The 25,975-nt window shown below is 44.1% G+C and overlaps 2 pseudogenes; one reads left to right on the plus strand and one right to left on the minus strand.

The window, feature by feature from the left end:
- Positions 1–4,596, minus strand: LOC129058090 (endogenous retrovirus group K member 7 Env polyprotein-like; annotated as a pseudogene).
- Positions 4,597–18,882: 14,286 nt separating this feature from the next.
- Positions 18,883–21,651, plus strand: LOC129060492 (PRAME family member 1-like; annotated as a pseudogene).
- Positions 21,652–25,975: the final 4,324 nt, after the last annotated feature.

Raw genomic sequence — 25,975 nt, forward strand, 5'->3', positions numbered from 1 at the left:
TTACAAATGTAGCCCCTGGATCAGGTAGGACTCTGCCCTGGAACCATTTACACACTCAAAGAGCTCTTGGGCTGCATGTGGCCCAAGGGCTGCAGGTAGAACAAGCTTGTGATAAAGCTTAGGATGAACAAGCTTGTGGTAAAGGATAGGATGTTGAACATACCAGGAAAGGTATTTTATATTCTTTGTAGCTACTGAAAATGGGAATAATTTCTTCATTTCTTTAACAGCCTTTAAGATTGTTTGCTTTTGGCATACACAAATGCCACTAATTTTGTATGTTGTCTTTGTACCCTAAATTTTTAGGAAAATAGACTTTTTGTTAAGATCTTTAGGCTTTTCTAAATATGAGATCATGTCTTCTGCATACAACGCTAATTTGGCTTCTTGCTTTCCAATTTGGATGCCTTTTATTTCTTTCTCTTGCCTTATTGCTCTGGCCAGGACTTCCAGTATTATGTTAAAAAATGGTTAAAGTGGGCATCTTAGTCTTGTTCCAGATCTCAGATAAAAGGCTTTCAATTTTTCCTCATTCAGTATGATGTTGGCTGTGGGTTTGTCAAAAATAGCCTTTATTATTTTGAGGTGTGTTTCTCTATACCCAGTTTGTGGAGAGTTTTATCATAAGGAGATGTTGAGTTTTATTGAGAGCTTTTTAAACATCTATTGAAAAGATCATATGGTTTCTGTTCTTGGTCCTGCTGATGTGAGGACATGGGGCAACTCATGTTCCCCATATGGATTATGAAGATCACTCTGCACATTTCCTCCTGCACAGTTATTTTTCTGGCCGGGACCACAATGTGGAGCCAAGTGTTCTCTGCTGATTTCATTTTGCAGCTTCCTTGCCTTTACTTTTTCTTCCTCAGTAGCACCCGGCATAGCAAGTGGAATATTCTAGAAACTCAGTAAAAATATTTGAATGAAAGAAAAGAAGAGAATAAATGGGGAGGCCTTGTGTTTTTGGGGGGCTACATATGCCAGAATCTTCTCTTTGGACCTTTCCCAGAGTCTTCCCTCTAGAGGCTCCTGTTGAGCCTCAGAACTTGAAATTGAATAATTTTTTTGAGTGAGGATGATTAGGCCTCTTCTGGATTCACAGAAAAGTGCTGGAAAACCTGATGGGCCCTGGCTTGACTTCTGTCCTCCATGGAAGAGATTTGGGGTCGACTGGAATAGAGGGACTCTGACCCAGACTCCATTCTGCTTCATTCTCTCCTGTAAAGCCCACTCCTTATGGTCCCATAAGGCTCTGACGAGTAAGGAGATGAGATAGAACTGCATAATTTCCAAATAGCAACATTCCCTTGGCATCATACCAAGGTTGCTTTCTTCTGACCTGTCCCTTGTCTTTGCATTATGGATGGACACTCACCACCCACTCTTCCTCCCTAGCACTTCTCACTGGCCTGATTCTGTGCCCCTGGGGTAGGGTGGGGCAGCCCATTGCACCTCAGGCAGCCCAGGGCCTTATGAACTAACAGCCCTACATCCAAGCCCTACATTCCCCAGGGTCTCAGGCACAAGTCCCCAGCCTTTGGTGGACAGAGCTCTGTGAGAGCCAGAGAACCTGGTCCACTGCCCTGCTGCCACCTCCCTCTTTCCTTTTTATTTGGGCCCTATCAGCTCCTCCGGGCCACTCCCTTTTGGTGCCCTGTCCCTTTTCTTCATTGCTCTTGCCTTATCCAGCCCGGATGAGTCCCCAGGCCTCCCCCAACCCCTGGGCTGCTACAAGCACCTCCCTCAGGATCAACTATCTGCTCTCAGAGTGATTTTTCTACTCAGTTTTTTATTGAAGGAAGAAAGAAGGGCAGACCCTGGTTTAAGCAAGATGTTTATGAATCTGACCTGAAATCAGACTTTTTTGAGGACTATAGTGAAGGGGTGGCCTGCCCCTCCATACCTGTGGGTATATCTCATCAGGTGGGATGAGAGACTGAGAAAAGAAATAAGACACAGAGACAAAGGATAGACAAAGAAAAGTGGGCCGAGGGGAGCGACACTTAGCATACAGAGGACCTGCTCTGGCACCGGTCACTGAGTTCCCTCAGTTTTTATTGATTACTATTTTCCCTGTCTCAGCAACAGGAATGTGGTAGGAGAGCAGGGTGATAATAGGGAGAAGGTCAGCAAGAAACCATGTGCGCAAAGGAATCTGTGTCACAAATAAGTTCAAGAAAAGGTACTATGCCTGGATGTGCACGTAGGCCAGATTTATGTTTCTCTCTACCCAAACATCTCAGTAGAGTAAAGAATAACAAAGCAGCATTGCTGCCAACATGTCTCACCTCCCACCATAGGGTGGTTTTTCTCCTATCTCAGAATTGAACAAATGTACAGTTGGGTTTTATACCGAGACATTCAGTTCCCAGGGTCAGGCAGGAGACAGTGGTCTTCCTCTATCTCAACTGCAAGAAGCTTTCCTCTTTTACTAATCCTCCTCAGCACAGACCATTCATGGGTGTTGGGCTGGGGAAGGGTCAGGTCTTTTCCATCCCACGAGGCCATATTTCAGACTATCACATGTGGAGAAACCTTGGACAATACCCGGTTTTCCAGGACAGAGGTCCTTGTGGCTTTCTGCAGTGCATTGTGCCCCTGGTTTATCAAAATGGAGAATGATGATGACTTTACCAAGCATACTACTTGTAAAAATTTTGTTAACGAGGCACATCCTGGACAGCCCTAGATCTCTTAAAACTTGATTCCATGCAACACATGTTTTTGTGAGCTCAAGGTTGGGGCAAAGAGGTTGGGGTAACGTTACAGATTAACAGCATCTCAGGGCAAAGCAATTGTTCGGGGTACAGGTCAACATGGAGTTTCTTATGTCTTCCCTTTCTACACAGACACAATCACAGTCTGATTTCTCTTTTCTCTACATATTACCCTTTTCTTTTTGACAAAACTGCCGTCGTCATTATAGCTTGTTCTCACTGGTCGCCGTCTCTCCAGAGCTGCTGGATACACCTGTAGACTAAGAACAGACAAAACAGACACAGAAGGATTAATACAAAATTTGCAATAGTGGAACTTCCTATAGTTTTAATTCAAGTGACAGGGTTAAGATTTGTGAGGCCATCAGCAGCTTTCATGATTGGCTCAGTTCCTGTCACCAGATTTAAATGGGCTTTTCATGCCTCAAAAATTTGTTCTTTTAATTTTGAAATATCTAAAGTAAGATTATCTTCTCTTTCTTGTAGATGGCATCTAACCATGTCTCAGACTCATTATAGGCTTCGGGTGTAATACAAAAACCTGAAGTATTTCAGTCACACAGTAACTGAAAAAGATATCCCATGCTCATGAGCCTATCTCCCATCCAAATGACAGTTTGTCTAAGATCATTAATTTGGTATGCTAATTTTTGATCTATTTGGGTTTGAGAATTCCACAATTTTGAGGAATTCTTTTGCCAATTATTTACATATTTGGCAGTTTGAACAGAGGAATGTAAAGCAATTCCAGCAGCCGCAGGAGTAGCTGTAACTGCAATAAGACCCATAATCACTGCAGTCAATGCAAAAATGAATCTTTTGGATCTAGTTAGAACTCCTTTTAATACTTCTGTTAAAATATGGACAGATGGGAAACCTCCCATAGTCGGTCCATGGACACAGGGATCCACACGCCCTCTCTTGCCCTCACCAGCAGAATACGGTGCTGCCAATCAAAAGTTGAATCAATGCAGGTAAAAAATCTACAATTTTCACAGGTTATAGTTTGAGAATCTGGTTTAATAACTATGTTTCCTACAACTAGCATATAAGGGGGTTTTACATAACCTTGCAAAGGAATTGTCAGATTGGAATTTAGGTTAATAGTATAATATGGCTTACGACTTCTTGTTCCCTCAGCTTGATTTTCAGAACAAATTCTAATGTGGTGCAAGGCCACAGTAAGCTTTCATAATTCTGGATGTTTAGGATGAGTAACATGACTAACTAACTTTGGTCGAGGTGATGAAATTTTCTTTTCACCCCATCTCCATGGATAGGGTGATTCTAGCTTTCTCTAAACCTGGTCCAGCGTTTCAGTTAAATCACTATCATAGGCCGAATTAGTGGGCCAGACAGATGGAGCCTGTGAGCATGAGTGAGTCTGGCCCATACGATTATTATATAATTGGCCTCAAGGGGCCCAGTCTATAATAGTTCCAAATTCATTGTTTTGTAATACCACCACAGTATCAGCCACACATTCTTCCCAAACTAAGGCTTTTGGGTCTTTTGATTCTTTGGGAATTTCCTCGGGGCAAGGCTTCCCCTCAGGCCTAAATTTTAATGATCTTTGATAAGAAGAGTACTGTAAATTACTTATCTGTGACCCGAGTGACATTCTGCTTATAATACAATAAGTAAATCTACTGGTGACACTGACAGTAGGTACTTTTACCAACCAATTTTGGGTTGTAGGCATTAAGCATCCTGATGCCTTCTGCAGGCTAATAGGAGGATAATAATACCCAATGGAAAGGTTTATCATCATTCCTTCTTGTTCAGGTTGGGCAGGGCCACGGTCATCAGTGGGGCCTGGTACCCATGCATTATTATTAACATATACTTCAATAGGATTATCCATCCAAGTGACTGCCTGAATTAAGGGCGGGAAAGGCACATAGGCACAGTAAGTATAATTAGCTGCAGCTGCTCCTGCAGTCACATGGAGACTTACCACCATTGATACAATCATCAAAGCTGCAAGCAGCATAGTCTCTGGAGTTTGTGTTACCCTTGTATTCCTCAGGCTTTTTTTAGTTAACTGTGTCAGCTTCTTTAGTTGGGTCCAGGTCAGCGGCTCCACTTCCTTGGTGGATGGCAACTTCTTCAGTAAGTTGTAGGTACCTAAACTGGAAGCTGGTTTTTCCTGGGGAAATACAAGAAAAACCTCTCCCCCATGTTATCACCTTTCCTATTTCCCATGTTTTATTTTTGTTGTCTTTTCACTAAATCAGTTTTCCTTTATGTGGGCTGGTTCTTTTTTCCCAGTAAAATGTTGTTCTGCAGAAGTAGTGGGCTGATTTCTATAAATGTTAAAAAAATATATAGTATAGAGTGCTAGATTAAGTTGCATCTGGGGAGTGTTATACTCCTTACTGTCTTTTTCCTTTTTTTTTCACCAATTGAGCTTTGAGTGTTTTATTAGTTTTTTCAATTATGGTTTGTCCTTGGGAATTATAGGGGATTCCTGCTGTATGTGTAATTTTCCAATGATTTAAGAATTTTTGAAATGCTTTATTACAGTATCCTGGCTCATTATCTGTTTTAATTTTTTTCTGGAACTCCCATGACAGCAAAACAAGGTAATAAATGTCTTTTAACATGGGAAATACTTTCTTCTGTTGGGCAGGTTGCCCATACAAAATGTGAATAAGTATCAACTTTCACATGGACAAATGACAATTTTCCAAATGAAGGTACATGTTTGACATCCATTTGCCATAACGCATTAGGACATAGACCTCTGGGATTAACTCCTGCCTCCTGAGTGGGCAGGTGTAGGACTTGACACTGAGTACAATGCCGTACTATATTTTTTGCCTGTTTCCATGTGATATCAAATTTGTTTTTTAGTCCTGTTGCATCTACATGAGTCAGGGCATGAACTTCTTTTGCTTCCATGAATGAAGACAACACTATCAAGTCAGCTTCTTCATTTGCTTTAGTTCAAGGCCTGGTATATTAGTATGTGCTCGAATATGAGTAATATAAAATGGGAAATTTCTTTTTCTTACAGTTTGTTGTAACAAATTAAACAGCTGATTTAACTGATCATCCATACTATGTTTGATTAGGGCTGTCTCAATATCGTTTGTAGCCTGTACTACATATGCAGAATCTGATACAATGTTAATAGGCTGATTAAAATCTTATAACTCTGAACTGACAGAAACCAACTCTGCTCTTTGAGCTGAGTGATACTGAGTTTAAATGACTCGTTCTTTTGGCCTGGTGTAAGCCACTTTGCCATTGCTGAAACCATCAGTAAACACCACCAGAGCATTTTCTAAAGGTTTATGTCTGGTAATTTTAGGTTAAATTCAAGTAGTCAATTTTAAAAACTGGAAGATTTTTGTTTTTGGGTAATGATTATTAATAATTCCCACAAAATCAGCAAGACCAATCTGCCATGCACCAGTATTGATAAAGTCTTGTCTAACCTGTCCCTTGTTTAAAGGAACAATGATTTTATCTGGGTCACTTCCACACAATTTTATTACTTGTAATCTCGCCTGACCAATTAATGTAGCCATTTGATCCAAGTACAATGTAAAAGTCTTAATCATACTGTGAAGAAGGAAAGACCACTCCACAAGATCTGTATTTTGAACAATAACACCTGTTGGAGAATGTGCAGTAGCAAAAATCAAAAGTTGGAGTGGAGCTAAGTGATCTATTCTATTTACTTGTGCTGACCGAAATTTTTCTTCAATTAACTCAATTTCTTTAGTTGTCTCTGGAGTTGATGTTCTTTTACTATTCAATTCTGGATCCTTTCTCAAGATAGAGAACAAATTTGACGTGGCATAAGTAAGAATGCCTAGATTTGGCCAAATCCAATTAATACCTCCTAGCAATTTTTGAAAGTCATTTAATGTTTTCAATGTGTCTTTTCTTATCTCTATTTTTTGTGGTTTAACTTTTCTTTCCTCTACCTGCATTCCCAAGCAATGGAAAGGAGTAGAGATTTGAATCTTATCAGATGCTTTTGTCAGTCCTGCATTTGCAATCTCTGTCTGCAGAAATGTGTAAGAGTCAATTAATTTGTCTCTCATTTCTGCAGTACACAAAATATCATCAACATAATGAATGATATAACAGTCTGAAAACTTGTCTCTAACTGGCTGAAGAGCTTGAGCTACAAAAGTCTGACAAATAGTTGGACAATTAAGCATTCTCTGAGGCAACACTTTCCATTGAAACCTGGTGGCTGGTTCTGTATTATTTATGGCTGGTATAGTAAAAGCAAATTTTTCCAAATCCTGTTTTGCTAGAGGAATGGTAAAAAAGCAGTCCTTCAGATCAATTGTAATTAAAGGTCAATCTTTGGGGATCATGGCCAGAGAAGGCAACCCAGGTTGGAGAGCCCCCATAGGTTGAATTACAGCATCGACGGCTCTTAAGTCAGTTAGCATGGGCCATCTGCTGGATTTTTTTGTGAGTTACAAACACAGGAGAATTCTAAGGTGAAAATGAAGGCTGAATATGTCCCTTTTCAAATTGTTCTTTTGTTCATAACTGTAAAGCCTTCAGCTTTTGTTTTGGTAGTGGCCACTGATTTACCCATACAGGTTTTTCTGTTTTCCAAGTTAATGGAATGGGTTTTGGAGGCTCTACAGTGGCCAATCCTAAAAAGGATATCCTATTCCTTTTCTTTCTTGATGTCCCTCAGCCTTATTTGGGACTTTAATGTCATCTCCATTTTTGACTAGTCCTTTGCCAGGGAGATATCCCATTTTAGTCATGATTTTTTGACTCATGGTGCTGTATAGGGAGTCTGGGTTAGTAATCTCTGCATGCCATTGTTGTTGCAAGTCTTGGCCCCATAAATTAATTGGAATAGAAGTAATCATAGGTTGAACTGTACTTTCTTGATTATCAGGTCCTAGACAATGTAAAATCATGGCACTTTGATACACTTCTGAGGCGGCGTCCACACTGACAACTCCTATAACAGGCTTTTGTTTAGGCCATTTTTTTGGCCATTGATTTAAGATGATGATAGAAACATCAGCCCAAGTATCCACAAATCCTTCAAACTGCTTTCCCTGAATAGTGACTGCTCACACAGGTCTATTCTCTGAGAACTGACTAGCCCAATGAGTGGCTTTTCCAGCAGGGTTGGCACTTTCAAATCCTCCTGTTCTTTCCATTTTGTTTTCTCCAATTTTAATATGAGGCAAAAGCAATAATTGAGCAATTCTATCACCTGGATTGTCACTCCAGGGAATAGTGGGCTGATCACTAACTGAACTTCCCCTTTAAAATTGGAATCAATTACGCCAGTACGAATTTGGACTCCCTTCAAATTTAGACTTCATCTCCCTAAAACAAGGCAGTGGGCCATATACCCCTGTAGAAATCTTTTGGGGGGGGGTCTCTCCAGGGAGTAAAGAAACCTTTTGAGTGGAACATAAGTCTACTGCTGCACTGCCTGCTGTGGCGGGGGACTGCTGTTGTATTGTTGTACTGACTCCCTGAAGTGGTGGTATTTGCTGTGGGGGTTGCTGTCTCTGAAAACCCTGAGGAACAAATGGCTGAATCGGGAATGCCCCAGTTTGCTGTAGGGCCTTAGGCTGGCCCCTCATCCTGTTCTCCAACAATAGTTGCCCAATTTTATCAAATTTGGAATGACATTGATTAGCTCAGCGTTTTCGTTTTCCACATCTTGGACACAGGCCAGGTAGCTCCTTATTTTCACTCTGTTTATTTAAGACTGGGCAGTTCTTTTTAGATGACCTATTTGACCACAATTATAACATTTTCCCCCAAATCTCCTAACTGTCCTCCTAAAGTGACTCCCGTCATTGCTTGAGCCATTAGCATTGCCTTAGGCATAGCTCCTCCAATCCCAGCACAAGCTTTAACATATTTTGTAATTACATCATCTCCTGCTGGACCTTTTCCTTTTAATGGCTTTATGGCTGATTGACATTCTGGATTTGCATTTTGATAAGCGATTATTTCTAAAATAACTTTTTGGGCATTGTCATCTGAAATAGATTATTGAGTGGCATCTTGCAACCTTGCTACGAAGTCTGGATGTGGCTCTTTACAGCCTTGTCTAATTGAATTAAAAGAAGTGCAAGTGGTTCCTGGGTTCTGAATTTTTTCCCAGGCCCTGAGGCAAATAGTCCTTAGTTGTTCAATAGCCTCATTCTGCACTACTGATTGTTGGCTAATTGTGCTCCAATTTGGACCTGCTCCTAGCAATTGATCTGTATCTTTATTAACAGCAGGATAAGTAGCCTGATTTTTTCATACCTGTTCTTGTACTCCATCAGTCCATCAAGTTTTAAATTGTAGGAACTGAGGGTGAAAGGGAAGATTTAGCCAAAATTTCTCAATCATAAAGAATAAGTCTATTTCCATGAGCAATGGAATCTAACAATGTTCTCATATAAGGGGAGTTGGGTCCATATTGTTAACTCCTTCCTTCATTTGTTTTAACATTTTCATGGTGTAAGATTCATATCTAGCCTCAATTTGGACAGACGCTCCTGCTTGCCCCCCTTTACTGGCCGGTATTGGTTGTAAAATTACCGGGAACTACCATGCCTCAAGATCTCCTTGTTTTCTGGTTTTATCAATGATTTCATGCAGTGTACTACCTAGTACACTAGGTGGTGATGTAGGATTAAACACCACTGCCATGGGTTGCTGGTAAGGTGCCCTGCTATTTGGCAGGGGACACACCACTTGAGGTCTGTATTGAACCTCTGGAGATGGCTGATACTGAAGTTCAGTTGGTGGGCAGTATTGATAAACTACCAGTTGTTGGGTCTTATTTTCTACTGGCTGGTGTTGTGGATACTGTATCTGAATTGGCATTGTTGGGATAGAGACTCTATCCTTTTCTACTTGATAGTCTCTTGCGGTTTGCACTTGTCAAACCTGCATTTGAGGTTGTAATGTTATAGGCATCTGAACCACTGGAGGAGGAGTTGATGGCCATTGTGGCTTAGGTTCTGATTGCCCCAATAATTCTGGACTTCCTTCCCCCAATTTTGAAGATTCAGGATCTATTACCTCCTGGAATTGATTGTAGTCAATATTTTGCGTTGACCGAGCCATTACAGACTCTGCTTCATTTTTACAATGTGAACTTTCCATTCCTTTCTGGGATTTTGTCCCTGTCTTTTCTTCACAATCTATTACACGGCTTTCAGGAGTATCAGAAACTGAAATACTATCTTTTTCTATTTCAAATAGTTCTAAAGTTCCTTAATAATGGCCCAATCATTCCATACTGTAAGTGTGATGATTTTACCTTCCCTACTTGCTTGTTTTAATTCTTTGACAATTTTTTCCCAATCTTTTAGATCTAAAGTTCCCTGTTTTGGAAACCATGGGCAGAATTGTTCTATTGTTTGACACAGCATAATTAGATTTTCTGTAGAAGCTCTAACTCCCCCTCCTTAGAAGAATTTTAATGAAGCTGAGATGAGGCATAGTTACTTTAAGTTTGTACAATTGTTAACCTGGGTTCCTCCGAGTGCACAAGCTTCCCAAAAGACTGACTGTGGATGTACTCGGGAATCTCTCATTGACTGTCCTCAATGCTCACGTTTTTAGCATACCTTCACCCTTGAGAAAGGCCCCATGTTGGGCACCAGATGAAGGGAGCCAGCCCCTCCACACCTGTGGGTATTTCTCATCAGGTGGTTTGAGAGACTGAGAAAAGAAATAAGACACAGAGACAAAGTATAGAGAAAGAAAAATGGGCCCAGGGGACTGGTGCTCAGCATATGGAGGACCTGCACTGGCACCAGTCTCTGAGTTCCCTCAGTATTTATTGATTACTATTTTCACTATCTCAGTAATTGGAATGGGGCAGGAGAGCAGGGTGATAGTGGGGAGAAGGTCAGCAAGATAACATGTGAGCAAAGGAATCTGTGTCACAAATAAGTTCAAGGGAAGATACTATGCCTGGATGTGCACATAGGCTAGATTTATGCTCCTCTCCACCCAAACATCTCAGTGGAGTAAGAGTAACAAAGCAGCATTGCTGCCAACATGTCTTGCCTCCTACCACAAGGCAGTTTTTCTCCTATCTCAGAATAGAACAAATGTACAATCGGGTTTTATACTGAGACATTCAGTTACCAGAGGCAGGCAGGAGACAGTGGCCTTCCTCTTATCTCAGTGGCAAGAGGCCTTCCTCTTACTAATCCTCCTCAGCACAGACCCTTCATGGGTGTCAGGCTGGGTGGAAGGTCAGGTCTTTCCCATCCAACGAGGCCATATTTCAGTCTATGACGTTGCGAGAAACCTTGAACAATACCTGGCTTTCCAAGGCAGAGGTCCCTGTGGGTTTCTGCAGTACATTGTGCCCATGGTTACTTGAGAATGGAGAATGGTGATGACTTTTATCAAGCATACTGCCTGTAAACATTTTGTCAGCACAGCACATCCTGCATAGCCCCAGATCCCTTAAACCTTGATTCTACACAACACATGTTTCTGTGAGCTCAAATTTGGGGCTAAAGTTACAGATAAACAGCCTCTCAGGGCAAAGTCAGGGTACAGATCAAAATGAAGTTTCTTATGTCTTCCTTTTCTGCATAGACACAGTAACAAACTGATCTCTCTTTCTTTTCCCTGCATACACTAGTCTTCTTCTTTAGTCTGCTAGATGTGGGAAGGGTGTTAAGAAAAGATCTCTCATCAATATGACCTAGCCCCAAAAAGCATGCTTGATTTTTCAATGTGGTAAAGAAATATTTAAACCATGTTTCATGTCTATATGATTATTAGTATTTATATATTATATTGTTTTGTTTTGTTTTTGAGATGGAATCTCGCTCTGTCACCAGGCTGGAGAGTGGTGGCACAATCTGAGTTCACTGCAACGTCCACCTCCTGGGTTCAAGCAATTCTCCTGCCTCAGCCTCTCTAGTAGCTGGGAGTACAGTCATGTGACACCATGCAAAGCTAATTTTCGTATTGTCAGTGGAGACAGGGTTTCACCATGTTGGCTAGGATGGTCTTGATCTCTTGATGTTGTGATTCACCTGCTCCGGCCTCCCAAAGTGCTACTATTACAGGCATGAGCCACCACACCCGGCCATATTTATATATTATTAGTAGTATTTTGCTAAAAGGGAATTTTGATTTCTTTATAAGACACAACAATTTAATTAAGGAAGGACCGCTGCCCACCATGAGGCAGGTATGGGTTGGTGATGCCCTGAGGCTCCAGGTAATCAGTGATGTGAATGTACCCTTCCAAAGCAGGGATCATTCCTTGTGCAATGAATCTGTTTCCCAGCACAGCTAATGGTCAGAAATGGATTCTTCTGGATCTGCCCATTAGGACTGAACAGGGTCTCAGCATCTAGTTAGCAGGGAGGGACCCTGAGAAGGGGCTTTACTTGAGTGACTCACACTCATTGCACACATAGAATGTTCCAGGCCCTGTGTGTGCATCTTGTGTGTATTAACCCACTGATCAGCCACAGAAGAAAGCAAGGAGGTAACAGATTTTTAAAGAGAAGTAAAGAACACGAGGGATTGATAAAAATGAGGAAATTTCATCTGGATGCCTGACTTCCTCGGGCAGGACCTCATTAAAAATACAGCTCAGTGCTTTTAATTTTTCTTTTTTTCTTTTTCTTTTTCTTTTTTTTTTTTTTGAGACAGAGTCTTGCTCTGTTGCCCAGGCTGGAGTGTAGTGGTGTTATCTCAGCTCAGTGAAACCTCTGCCTCCCGGCTTCAAGTGATTCTTCTGTCTCAGCCTCCAAAATAGCTGGGATTACAAGTGCCCACCACCATGCTTGGCTAATTATTTTTTTGGCTCCGAGTCTCACTCTGCCATCCAGGTTGGAATGAAGTGGCACGATCTGGAGATCTCAAGTACATGGACCAGAGAGTATGCAGGAGTTTGTTTATCTTGGGCTGTGGGTGCATGGGAAGTAGGTAGGGCTCCTGTGACCACAAACCCAAGGCCTCTGGGATCAGGAGGTAACAACAAGGGCCAGGACCTACCCCGGGGCCTGTGCTTGCAGGGACCCTCGCTCTCATTTGTATGTGGGGTGCCTGAGTGATTTGAGATTCCTCAATCATCCCTATTGGCTCTTCTAGGGGAGATGCATCTATAACACCTGTAGGTAACCCTGTGTAGGAAAAGATTGCAGAACCCACATGGGCCCATGCTGAGTGAGGCTTTCTCCAGGTGGGCAGAAAAACCCCTAGCTCCCCAGCCACTGCCAGAGCTTGGAGTTGGGGGCCCCACATGGAGGCAAATGCAAGGATCATTGGCAAAGGCAGGGCTGAGTGAAAGGAGAAGAGGAGCACATGGAAAAGACTCAGGGGTCTCTGACAGTTCCAGGACCAGAGGCACTTGGGAGTGGGAGAGGCATGACTGGGAGATAGGTCCAGGGCTTTTTCTGAGCCCTGAGGCCCCAGCAGGTTTACCTCCCTCCCAAGATTTCTCTGGGCTATTGTGCATGGGAGTCAGGGCTGGCTCCGCTGCAACCCTGTGGGAAGGGCATAGATCCCTCAGGGTCTAAAGTTCAACTTTACACATTATCCTCAAATGAGGGCTTTTACCCAGCGACCTCTTGTCTGCAGATCCCATGTCTTCTTGCTGGACTCCCAGAGGAAGTTGTCCTATCTGGTTCGTGGGATGTTCCACTTTTCTCTTCCATGGAACCAGCTCTGTCAGGCAGAGTTGTACCTTTCTAGGTGGCCGCACACACACACACACACATGCTTACCATGTGGTGATTGCAGTGATGCCCACTGGGCCTGGAGTTCTTCCATAGCACCCAGCTGAAAAAAGCCTCACCTAAGGCAAAGAAGAGACGTGGCTTGGACAAAAAAATACTTACTACATTCCAGGTGCAGCCTTATCATCTCTAAGGTTCGGCCAGGGGAACCTGGGAAGGGATGGCCCCTGCACTGGGACCTGTCCTAGGCTCTGCCATCATCCTGGCAGCCTTGGAAGACCAGAAGGGTCAGATGTTCTGAAAGCCAGGCAGCGTCACCACCCAGAAGTCCAGGGTGCCTCTTTAGGTCCAGAGCAGCAGCTGTGGAGTTTCCTGCTTTGTCCCTTGCCGTGTTCACCAACATCACTCAATATGAATTGGGGAAAATTTCTTAATTACTGCTGGGTCTCTCTGCATTGTGGCCATGTTCTGAAGTCCAGGAGAGATGGACTGATGGCCTTGGGATGCATAAAATGATGCCAGCCCCATCAGCTCAGGCTGGGGGAGAAAACAGAGGCTCAGGAATATTCTAGAGAGCCTAAGCAAGGGCCTCATAGGAGCTTTGGAATCCCATTGCGGATTCTGGGACTGGAGAATAGGTCAGGTTATTTCCTGAGATGGGTTTCGAAGGTTGCTCTAAGCTTGGCAGCAGATGAGCACCTCGAGAAGAACTGGTGACAGGACATGGTAGAAAAGACCCCAAGTGCAGGATTCTCACTGGGGTCCTGGGGGTGCTGCTGCACCCCTTGAAATGGGCAGGAAGCAGAAGTCAGTGAGCCAGTTCTTTCCAATATTTAGCTTGTTGAACAGCTTGGGGGTTCCACTGGGCGCCTCACCTGAGGGGTTTGCCAATCATTTGCTGCCAGAACATGGGCAGGTTTTTCTCTGGCCAAGTCTCAGGTTTATCAGGTTAAAAATGGGGAAAATAGCAATGTGCCTTAGATTCTCCATGAGTGAGAGCTGAGATCCAGTATGATCGGTACCAGCTCTCTGTTGTGCCTCGTGGATGCTCAGTGAACACAGATTCTCACAACCATTATTGGTGCTGAGCTCACCCTCAGCCTCTGGTTTACAAAGTGGGGCATGGGAAGTAGAAGCCTCACTGGGCTCAGGTGATCCTCCCACCTCAACTTCCCGGGCAGCTTGGCCTACAGGTGCACACTGCCTACCCCCGGCTAATATCTTGTATTTTTATTAGAGACAGGGTTTCATTACATTGCCCATATTCCTCACAAACTCCTGAGCTCTAGTGCTCTGCCTTTCTTGGCTTCCCAAAGGGCTGGGATTGGAGGCCTGAGCTTTCTTTCTTTCTTTCTTTCTCTTTCTTTCTTTCTTTCCTTTCTTTTTCTTTCTTTCTTTCTTTCTTTCTTTCTTTCTTTCTTTCTTTCTTTCTTTCTTTCTTTCTTCTTTCCTTCCTTCCTTCCTTCTTTCTTTCTTTCTTTCTTTCTTTCTCTCTCTCTTCTTTCTTTCTTTTTTCTTTTCTTTCTTTCTCACTCTCCTTCCTTCTTTCTTTCTTTCTCTTTCTTTCTTTCTTCTCCTTCCTTCCTTCCTTCCTTTCTATCTTTCTTTCTTTCTTTCTCTTTCTTCCATGCTTGCTTGCTTTTTCTTTTGTTCTTTTTTCAGACAGTGTCATGCGGTCACACAGGATGGAGGGCAGTGGCGCCATCTCAGCTCACTGCAACTTTCACATCCCGGGTTGAAGCGATTCTCCTGCCTCAGCCTTCTGAGTAGCTGGGAGTGCAGGCATCTGCCACTACACTCGGCTAATTTTTTGTATTTTTAGTAGAGACAGAGTTTCACCGTAGTAGCCAGAATGGTCTCCATATCCTCACCTCATGATCAGCCCATCTTGTCCTCCCAAAGTGCTGAATTACAGGCATGAGCCACTGTGCCTGTGTCTGAGCTTTCTTTGTAGGCCTAATGGTGATGCTCTGATAAGAATCTCTGTGTTCAATATTAGCAACAGGAAAGGACTCTAAGAAGGAAGAAAAATGAATTATCAAATTAAAGTAGGAAGGGAGTCAGTGAGATTAAGATTTGGATGAAGGGTCCTGGGAAATGACTGGGGCCAATGGCTGCTGGGAAATGTTCCACTGTGGGAAGATCCCAGAGTCTAAAGAAAAGGTTTCCAGATGATGGCACCATGACAGGGACAAATGAACTCTTGTACATTTCTTTCTCACATCCTGTAGAGCCCACAGTTTCTACCTGTGTGGCTTCCAGCTTGGGAAAGTCTCCCTTCCCAGGTCTGGCCCCAATCTTCTCTCTGGCCTCTGCTCCAGCTCACATTCTCAGATTCCATCTTTGCAAGCTGCTTTTCTGAGAGGAGCCCATCATTTTTGTGGGTAAACACACTTTACCTTCTAGTAGGGCCAAGACTGTACCTGTCCTCTGTGTTCTCAAAGCCAATGTTTTGGTTTAAGAGTCTGCCCTATCTCTTTTGATGATTCTCCTTTTAATTTCTGAACTCAATCTAGGGTGGGTGAGATGGCTGATGCCTGTAATCCCAGCACTCTGGGAGTCCGAGGTGGGGAGATCACTTGAGGTCAAGTGTTCAAGACCAGCCTGGCCAACATGGTGAAACCCCATCTCGACTAAGAATACAAAAATTAGTGGGCATGTTGGAGTGCTCATGTAATTCCCAGCTACTCAGGAGGCAGAGGTGAGAGAATTGCTTGAACTCAGAAGTTTGAAGTTGCAGTGAGCTGAAATCGTGCCACTGCACTCCAGCCTTGATGACAGGTGGAGGCCCAGTCTGAAAATCAATCAAACAATTAATAAATCAACTCTATCTTGACAAAAGACTTTCAGTCCTGACATCTAGATGCCCACAAGATAACCACCATGTTTTATATTGTCTTGTTTCCTTTCCAGGTTCCCATTAGAACACCTAGTCTCATTCTGCTAAGTCCCCACCTCATTTGGTCACTTTGTCCTGATTTCCTTCAGTGAAGCCTTGACTTAGTCTTGAGATAGATCACACCCTCAGTGCTTCCTTTCCTCTACCTGAATGTCCATATGATCTGCTGTGTTAGATAGCATAAACCCCAAGCGACCATTCGATATACACAGCTTTTTATTCTGTTTTCTTGGGAATGACATCACTATCTTCTTCAGGCTATTATAGCTCTGAAACATTTTGAAAATTTTGATGGGACAAACATCCTCCAATAAGGACATCTTAATTTTTTTTTGTCTTATATTGGGAACAGATTAATCCCTTCCCTGTATCACTATGAAAGTCATCTATTAGCCAAACTTCATCAGTATTTGGGGAATAAATGAATGAATGAGTTTTGGACTTTCACCCTATTATTTCTTCTTTTACTTCCATAAATGTGTATCTAATTCAATCAGTTAGTCAGAAGAAAGCTGAAAACTCAATCAGGATTAACTGGGTGGGACTACAAGATCTAATCAGGTATCACTTTTTGATTGGAAGCTGGTGATTGAGAAGGGAAGGGTGGTGTTAGAAAGGTGTATAAATCTCCTGAGGGTACACAGAAGAGACCCACAGCACTCGTACCTGAAGCTACTGCTTGGTTCTCTGAGAGGTCCCAGGACTCTGCAAAGTGAGTCCAGTGCTGGTAAGTCACCACCTTCTTAGGGTCATGCCCATTTGATCTGCAGTCAGCCAGTCAGGGATGGTGACGCACATCCCAAAGTGGCACAGAATATTTTTCTGTCTGTTTTGTAAGACGAACAGATTTAGGCTTTCATTTTTCCTCTAAATGTAGTTTTGTCTTCATCCATCAAATTGTGATTTATGCTTGGTTTTTGTCATTTTAACATTCTTAGCTAAGCATGTTTTTAAAAAATATATTAAAAATTTACATTTAAATGAATTTTTATTTCTTGATATTTGAAGTTATTTGCTTTCGTGCCCTTCAATTACAGTTCATAGACTTGGTGTTATTGTGATTCTCCAAGTGTGCTTTCATTTTCATGAAATCCTTAAAGGTATCCCACATACCAATCTCAAGAGTGCAGTTTTGCTCAGATCATGGGATTTATTTTTGCTGCTAGGATCCGTCCAAAGGTGGGTAATCGTGAGTATGTGGAAGTGATGTGTATTGGAACCTTCATCTTGGAGTTACAGTGCTCTAGAATAGCATCGTAGCAGTTTTACAGTTTGTGGTTAATTTTCTTTTTTTTTTTTTTTGAGATGGAGTTTCCCTATTGTTGCCCAGGCTGGAGTGCCATGGTGCGATTTGGGCTCACTGAAACTTCTGCCTCCCGTTTACATGTGATTCTCCTGCTTAAGCCTCCTGAGTAGCTTGGATTACAGGCACTCACCACCATGCCCAGCTAATTTTTGCATTTTTAGTAGACACGGGGTTTCGCATGTTGGCCATGCTGGCCTTAAACTCCTGACCTCAGGTGATCTGCCCACCTTGGACTCCCAAAGTGCTGGGATTACAGGAGTAAGCCACTGCACCCGGCTACAGTTAGCATTTCTACACATACATTCCAAATGCTGTGGAAAACGATCACACCACTTTTACAGTTCCAGTGAATTACTTTCTTTTCTGGGATGTATTCTGACTCTGTCACCCAGACTGGAGTGCAGGGCACTGAGCTGGGCTCCCTGGAAACTCTGCCTGTGGGGTTCAAGTGATTCTCCTTCCTCTGCCTCCAGAGTAGCAAGGATTACAGTCATGCATGACCACACCTGGCTAATATTTAAATTAATTAATTTGTCAGTTTGCTTATTTTTTAGTCAGAATCTGACTCTGACACCCAGGCTGGAGTGCAGTGGTGTGATCTCAGCTCACTGCAACCTCTGCCTTCTGGAGTCAAATGATTCTTAATTTTTTTATATTTAGTAGAGACATGGTTTCATTATGTAGGCCAGGCTGTTCTCGAACTCCTGACCTCAAGTGATCTGCCTGCCTTGCCATTGAGCAGTGTTGGGATTACAGACACGAGCCACAGCACCTGGTCCATTTCTAGTAGAGAATTTTCAAGATAAAAAATAATGGCATTGATTTGAGGGAGTTCCTTTAGTGTTCCCCCAGCATGTTCATGGTGTGAACTGAGAATGTAGGCTGTCTGGGGCCACAGGACACTCTCATTCTCATTGCTTTAAGGTGGTAAGTGACAAAAAATTTTTCCTCAAAGAGGTAGAGCTTGGCTTTCAGGATCCTCAGTGGCACTGTCCAGTGGCTCTAGGATTCCGTGGAGCAATGGATGAAAATTAATAAGCCAGTGGTCCCTTTGACCCCTCCCTCCTTGGTGTTTGGAAGACATTCTTCCTGGTACCAGTAGAAGCAGAAGTATAGATTTGTGGCCACCAAGTGCAGAGTGGAATTGGGGTAAAGTGGTAATTTTTCTACCTCTACCAGAGCAATGATATTGGTCCTAGGAGAAGATGAGGTGATTGTGTTTGCCCTGAGAGTGATACGTTTTCCCTGGATTTGTCTTCTAGAGATTTTCCTTGCAGATCCATCAGGATGAGCATCCAGGCCCCACCCAGACTCCTGGAGCTGGCGGGGCAGAGCCTGCTGAGAGACCAGGCCTTGGCCATCTCTGCCATGGGGGAGCTGCCCAGGGTGCTCTATCTCCCACTCTTCATGGAGGCCTTCAGCAGGAGACACTTCCAGACTCTGATGGTGATGGTGCAGGCCTGGCCCTTCACCCACCCCCTCTGGGATCGCTGATGAAGACGTTTCATCTGGAGACCTTAAAAGCATTGCTGGAAGGGCTTCATATGCTGCTTACACAGAAGGATCGCCCCAGGTGAGGTGACCCAGGAGGGCTGGTAGATAGAACTCAGGTGTCCAGGGAAGGAACAGCAGGGTCAGGCAGAGAAGTAGCCCAAGGGTGGCCCAGAGTCTTCTGATGGTGTTGGCAAGGAAGCTCAGGGAGGCTTTGGCCATTGTCCAGATCCTCAGAGAAAGGACTGCTCACCATACAGGGTCCCCCATGGGAACAGAAACCTGCCTTTACTCAGTGGAAGGTAAAGGGAATAGAAGTGGGGACCAGTCAGAATCAAAAAGGAAAAGGGATTGAGAAAAGACAAAGAGAACAGGGAGCACTGAGGACAGGAGTAGCTGATTTATGGGATGAGAATGAAAGCAAAGTTCAGGGATGGGTCCTTCTAAATTCTGAGACTCTCCCTTACTTTACCCACAGGAGGTGGAAACTTCAAGTGCTGGATTTGCGGGATATTGATGAGAATTTCTGGGCTGGATGGCCTGGAGCCTGGGCCCTGTCCTGCTTCCCAGAGGCCATGAGTAAGAAGGAGACAGCAGAGGACTGTCCAAGGATGGAAGAGCACCAGCCCCTAAAGGTGTTCATAGACGTCTGCCTCAAGGAAATACCCCAGGATGAATGCCTGAGATACCTCTTTCAGTGGGTTTACCAAAGGAGAGGTTTAGTACACCTGTGCTGTAGTAAGCTGGTCAACTATCTAATGCCAATTAAATATCTCAGAAAGTCATTGAAAATAATCCACCTGAATAGTATTCAGGAGCTGGAAATTCGCAACATGTCCTGGCCACGTCTGATAAGAAAGCTTCGTTGTTACCTGAAGGAGATGAAGAATCTTCACAAACTCATTTTCTCCAGGTGCCATCATTACACATCAGACAATGAACTTGAGGGACGGTTAGTTGCCAAATTCAGGTCTGTGTTCCTCAGGCTGGAACACCTCCAGTTGCTTAAAATAAAATTGATCACATTCTTCACTGGACACCTGGAACAGCTGATCAGGTGAGAAAGGGTCGTGCACTTTGTATGCAGACCACAGCACAGCCTTGTTTTGTTACAGGAAACACTAGAAGGCGTGTACTGTGTGTCAGCCAGTGGCAAATTCACAGTGAAGGGGACACCAGAATGTCAACACATTGTCCTATTCAGTGTTCCATGTCCTGGAGTGGCTATCACAGGATCACTCCAATAAGGGCAGAGGGGTCACCTGGGGTGGAAGCTGGAGAGGGACACAATGTACAAGCTAGTTAGTGGGGGTTTCAGCTCTACTGGGGGTGCAATGTGTGAATTTCTTGTTACAAAGTGTGTTTCAAGTTGATATGGTGTCAAAGAGATAACAGAGGAGGTTATGAAAGGAGGGAAAGCTCATCAAACCTGTGCATTTCACTACAGAAGGTCTGTCCTCACCAGCTTAGTGATCATGAATGATCCTGTCTCTAATTCCCTGTCTGTAAAATGTTGTTTTGAACTCCAGGAAAGGTGATTGACGTGGGAAATGCGTGCTTCCAGGATGGAGGTGAGGGATTAGGCGTGATAGTGGTAAAAAGTGACAGTTGGTTTGCAGATGCAGGCATGACAGGGAGCCCTTGCTAGCAAGTAGCCCTAGCTGATGTACCTAGACCTTGCTGAGTTGAGTTCTTTGTGCACATCTCCCATAGGATACCTGTGGCCCAGAGATGAAGTTTTCTGCTGAAAGATGAAAAAAAAAAGGCTTTAGAGATTTTGTGGCCGTGACCCAATCACACAAGCAATGGTGAAAGGGCTGAGCCTAAATTGGGACTGCCCCTGAATGATCAGGGTCCTCATCGTGCAGCAACCTGCATGCCGACCATCATCAGATGATGGGAACAAACTTGTGTTTGTTTGAAGCAGGCATTTTCCTTGAGGTTATTCCCCACTACCTTCATCTAACTTGTACCATTGCCCAGAACTAACTTGTTGATCTCCACAGGTGCCTCCAGAACCCCTGGGAGAACTTGGAATTAACTTGCGGCTACCTATTGGAAGAGGATGTGAAGTGTCTCTCCCAGTACCCAAGCCTCAGTTACCTAAAGCATCTGAATCTCAGCTACGTGCTGCTGTTCCGCATGAGTCTTGAACCCCTCAGAGCTCTGCTAGAGAAAATTGCTGCCTCCCTCGAGACCCTCATGTTGGAGGGCTGTCAGATCCACTACTCCCAACTCAGTGCCATCCTGCCTGGCCTGAGCCGCTGCTCCCAGCTCACCACCTTCTACTTTGGCAGAAATTGCATGTCTATGGACGCCCTGAAGGACCTGCTGTGCCACACCAGTGGGCTGAGCAAGTTAAGCCTGGAGACGTATCCTGCCCCTGAGGAGAGTTTGAATTCCCTGGTTCGTGTCGATTGGGAGATGTTCACCCCACTTATGGCTGAGCTGACGTGTACACTGAGGGAAGTCAGGCAGCCCAAGAGGATCTTCATTGGTCCCACCCCCTGCCCTTCCTGTGGCTCATCACCATCTGAGGAACTGGAGCTCCATCTTTGCTGCTAGGGAAGGCGTGCCTAGCAGGATAGATAAATCCAAAGTTCCCTTCCAGGCACTTGGATGCTAAAATCTAATATGTAGGAGCAAGTTTGTTTTCTTTTTTCTCATTTCCTTTTTTAATAATTCCAAAATTTTTATTAAAGGCAGTTTGAGACAGGGTTTCGCTGTGTTGCTCCTGCTGGTCTCAAACTGCTGGGCTTATGGGATCCTCCTGCCTCAGCTTCCTAAAGTGCTGGGATTACTGGCATGAGTGACTGTGTCCAGGCCACATGCAACTTAAAGGAAGCACAGGCAAGCCCTCAGTGTGAGGCAAAAAAAAAAAAAAAAAAAAAAATAACAGCAGCGGGCAAGGCTGGAGGAAAATGTTGAGGTGACATCAATGAGACCTTCAGGAACCCGTTTCCTACAGAGTCAGAAAGAGAAGCTAAACTTCTACAGTGATGAGAATGTTATCCCTGCAAGATTGATTACCAAGGAATATTGGAAATAAAGAGCACCTGAATGAAAACTTTTAACCTGTTGTAGCAATTTGTATATCAGAAATCTCTAGTTATTGAGTTACTGATGGAAAAATAAAATACCAATTTGTCTGTGATTGAGTTTCAGCTGTAGAACATCAAAGCAGCCAAATAAATTTAGATCATTCTGAGTATTTTCCACTCATTCTTGTCTTTTGTTTTTTGTTTTGTTTTGGAGACAAAATCTGTTTGTCATTTAGGCTGGAGTGCAGTGGTACAATCTGTGCTCACTGCAATCCTTTCCTTCAGGGCTTAAGGGATTCTCATGCCTCAACCACTCTAATAGCTGGGACTACAGGCACGTTCCACCAAGCCTTGCTGATTTTTGTATTTTTAATAGAGATGGGGTTTTTCCATGTTGATCAGCCTGGTCTCAAGATCCTGGCTTCGAGTGATCCACCAAACTTGGCCTCCAAAGTGCTGGGAAAACAGGGGTGCAGATGATCTGCACCCATTCTTTACTACTCTTCAGTCATCAGCATTTTTCTTGCTTTTCTGCCTGTGGGGAGCAGCTCAGTCGGGTGCAAAGGGATGGATAGAGAGGGGTCCCAAGGAGAAGATAGGGATGGGCTGGTGCCCTGCTCGCACAAGATGTGTGGATGCCAGGCCCAGAAGGCAGAGCTGGAGCCATCCATCAGGGGGCCAGGATGGGAAGCAGAAATGGCACCTGCTTCAAGGACCTGGCCAGCTATCTGGCCACTGTGTCCATCTTGCTAACAGTGTCAAGCTCCCGGGTCTTGAAGGGAGGTTCTATGCGGATCCACCCCAGGCTGTGTTTCCAAGATCCACCCTCCAATAGGGGTTACCGTGGAGCCTGATTACCTGGCCTGGAGACCATGAGCCACTCCTGGAGTCACCCCCCTTGGCAAGGTCTTGAGACAGTCCTGTGCTCCACATCCCTGAGGCTGCCAGCTGTGCCACCCACACCCTCTCATGGCAAAATGGAACGTGGTCCCAGGTCTGGAGTCTCCACCACAGCCTTCAGCTCACTCCCCACTGCCTGCTGTTAGCCTTCAAGCTCCTGGATGAAAGTGCAGTTGGGGCTCGTTAAACCACACCCAGGAGCATTGGGTTTCTTTGTGCAGGGTTGGCCAGAGCTGCTGTGAACCTGCATCTCACCTGTCACCTCTGTGGGGAAACACAGAAAGAGGGCATAGCCAAGGCTGCATACACTTTGGAGTTGATGGGAGCCTGTGACAAGAGGAAGTTCTGGTTCTCCCCAGTTGGCAGGACAGTAGCTCCAAATGTACAACTGAGGCTGTCCAGTTCACAGTTACCAACTGAGGTCCCCCAGGGCTCTCAAGGGCCCAGGAGGTTCCTCCCTTCTCCTGCAGCTTTGGGGTGTCTGCTCCCACTGTCTGGTCTCTCATGGCACCTGCATTAATTTTGGAGTGTGGTTGTGGTCAAGCCCGGATGCTGCCGCAGCCCAGGCAGGTGTGTGCACACTCGGGTCAGTGCTGATGCAGCATCCCATGGCTGCCTTGAACCCTCTGGATTTTGGGCCCTGATGAGTGTAGGAGGGAGGCTGAGAGGGGGTTGCAGACAGATCAGCACTGGTCTTTGGATGCGCCTTGGTACAAGTGACCTGGGCTCCATGGTTGGTGGTGGGAGGCAGACAGAATCCTGGACAGGAAGATGAGGGTCACTGGTGAGGCTCCACCTTCTGACCAAGGAGGGCTAAAGCCCTTGGGCTAGGCCACCAGTCCTACAGACCAGAGTGGGAACATGTGTTGACTTTTTTGTGCCTGCCTATGGCCACCTATGACCCAATCAGCACACACTTTCTCCCGTCTGATGCTGAAAAAAGCCCCAGACTCAGGGAGAACATCAGGAAGACCTGTGGCAGAGAAGAACTACCCACTATTGGGATGATTTTCTTGCAGAGAGAAGCAACCCGTTCTGGGTCTTTTCTCTGCTGAGAGCTGTAGAGATGAAGAGATGACTTTCCTGCAGAGAGAAGCAACCCACTCCAGGGCCTCCTCTCTTCTGACAGCTGTGGTGATGATGGAATAACCTGCCAGGAGAGGGGGTCACCCACCCCAGGGCCTCCTCTGCTCAGAGCTGAACACTCATCAGGACACCCTGGCTGCAGAAAGAAGCTACCCACTGTGGGTCTCTGAGTTGTTCTAGTGCCCAATAAAGCTCGTCTTTATCTCTCTCACCCTCCACTTGTCTGCATAATTCATTGCTCCTGGTCACAGGACAAGAACTTGAGACCCACCTAATGGTGGGGCTAAAAGAGCAATAACACAAACAAAGCTGAAACATGGCCCTTGCTCACCAAGTTGTAGGTGAAGAGAAAAAGAGAAGAGCTACTACTCTTCCAGGAGCCCAGACATGGGAGCTTCCTGAAACAGGGCTGTGACTCCCTTTTGAGGGTTCTGTGGTTCCTGGCATTTCCAAGCTTTCAGTGCTGGTGTCACTGTGTATTCCAGTGACAACCATGGAAGCTGCTTGTGCTGTGCCTCATTCATTTGCAGCCTTGCGGAAATCTGGCACCCATGCTGGCACCTGGACCTGCCTGCCCCACTGCTGGAGCAGCAGCCAGTGACTGTCCAAAGTGGCCAGACCCCCTGCTCACTCACACACACCTCACCACTCCAGCCCTGATCCTTCCTTAATAGGCATGTTATCGAGGCCTGAAACATGAGCCAAGTGTAATCTACCAGGCTGAGTGGGCAGAATGAACCCAGTGAACCCCATCAAATCTCCAGCAAAGGTGCCCCAAGCCACAGAGATTTCTGGCCAGAAAAGTCACAATCCAAGGATTCCAGAAGAGAAAATTACTTAAACACAGAGAAATACAATAAGAAAAGGATGGAAGAGAGAAGTCTCTAAACAACCAGAAAACAAGAAATGAAATGGGAGTACTAAGCCTTTATCAATAAAAACAATGAATATAATTTATCTCAATACTGCAAGTGAAAGGCATAGGGTCTTTGAATGAGTACAAATATAAGAACCTACTATATGCTGTTTTCCAGAAACTCACTTCACCTCTAAGCATACATGTAGATGGAAAATGAAGGGGTAGAATAAGATATTCCATGCAACTGGAAACCAAAAAAACAGCAAGAGTAGCTGTACTTAAAACAGGTAAAATAGATGCCAAATCTCAGAATGTACTCAGGTAAAACAGAATACAAATCTAAGCTTGTAAAATAATAGACTGCACTCACACAAAGTATGCCTAGAAAGAACATACATCAAAATAATAAAAGCCAAAAATGACAAATCCACATGCAACATCATATTGAATGAAGAAATATTGAAAGTATTCCCACTAAGAACTACAAGCAGACAAAAATCCTTGCTTTATCCACTTGTAATCAACATAGGACTGAAAATTTTTATCAGAGCAATCTGGTAAGCAAAAGAAATAAAGGACATTTAAATTGGAAAGAAGGAAGTGAAACTACCTGTGTTTGCCAATGATATGACCATATGTGTTTAGAAAACCTGAAAGATTCGACCAAAAGACTCGTAGATGAGATAAATGAATTCACTTAAGTCTCAGGTACAAAATCTGTATGTATAAATCAGTAACACACTTTTATACCAACAACAAGCAAGCTGAGAATCAAATCAGGAACTCCATCCCTTTACAATAGTTGCAAAACAACAACAAAAACAACCTAGGAATACACTTAACCATTAGGTAAAGGAACTCTACAAGGAGAACTACAAGACACTACTGAAAAAAATCATAGATGACAAAAAGAAGAAAAACATCCCATGCTGATGGATTGACAGATGCGATATCATGAAAATGACCACACTGCCCAAGGCAATCTAAAAATTGCAAACATGAA

This window comes from Pongo abelii, chromosome 1 (assembly GCF_028885655.2).
Source record: "Pongo abelii isolate AG06213 chromosome 1, NHGRI_mPonAbe1-v2.0_pri, whole genome shotgun sequence".
NCBI lineage: Eukaryota > Metazoa > Chordata > Mammalia > Primates > Hominidae > Pongo > Pongo abelii.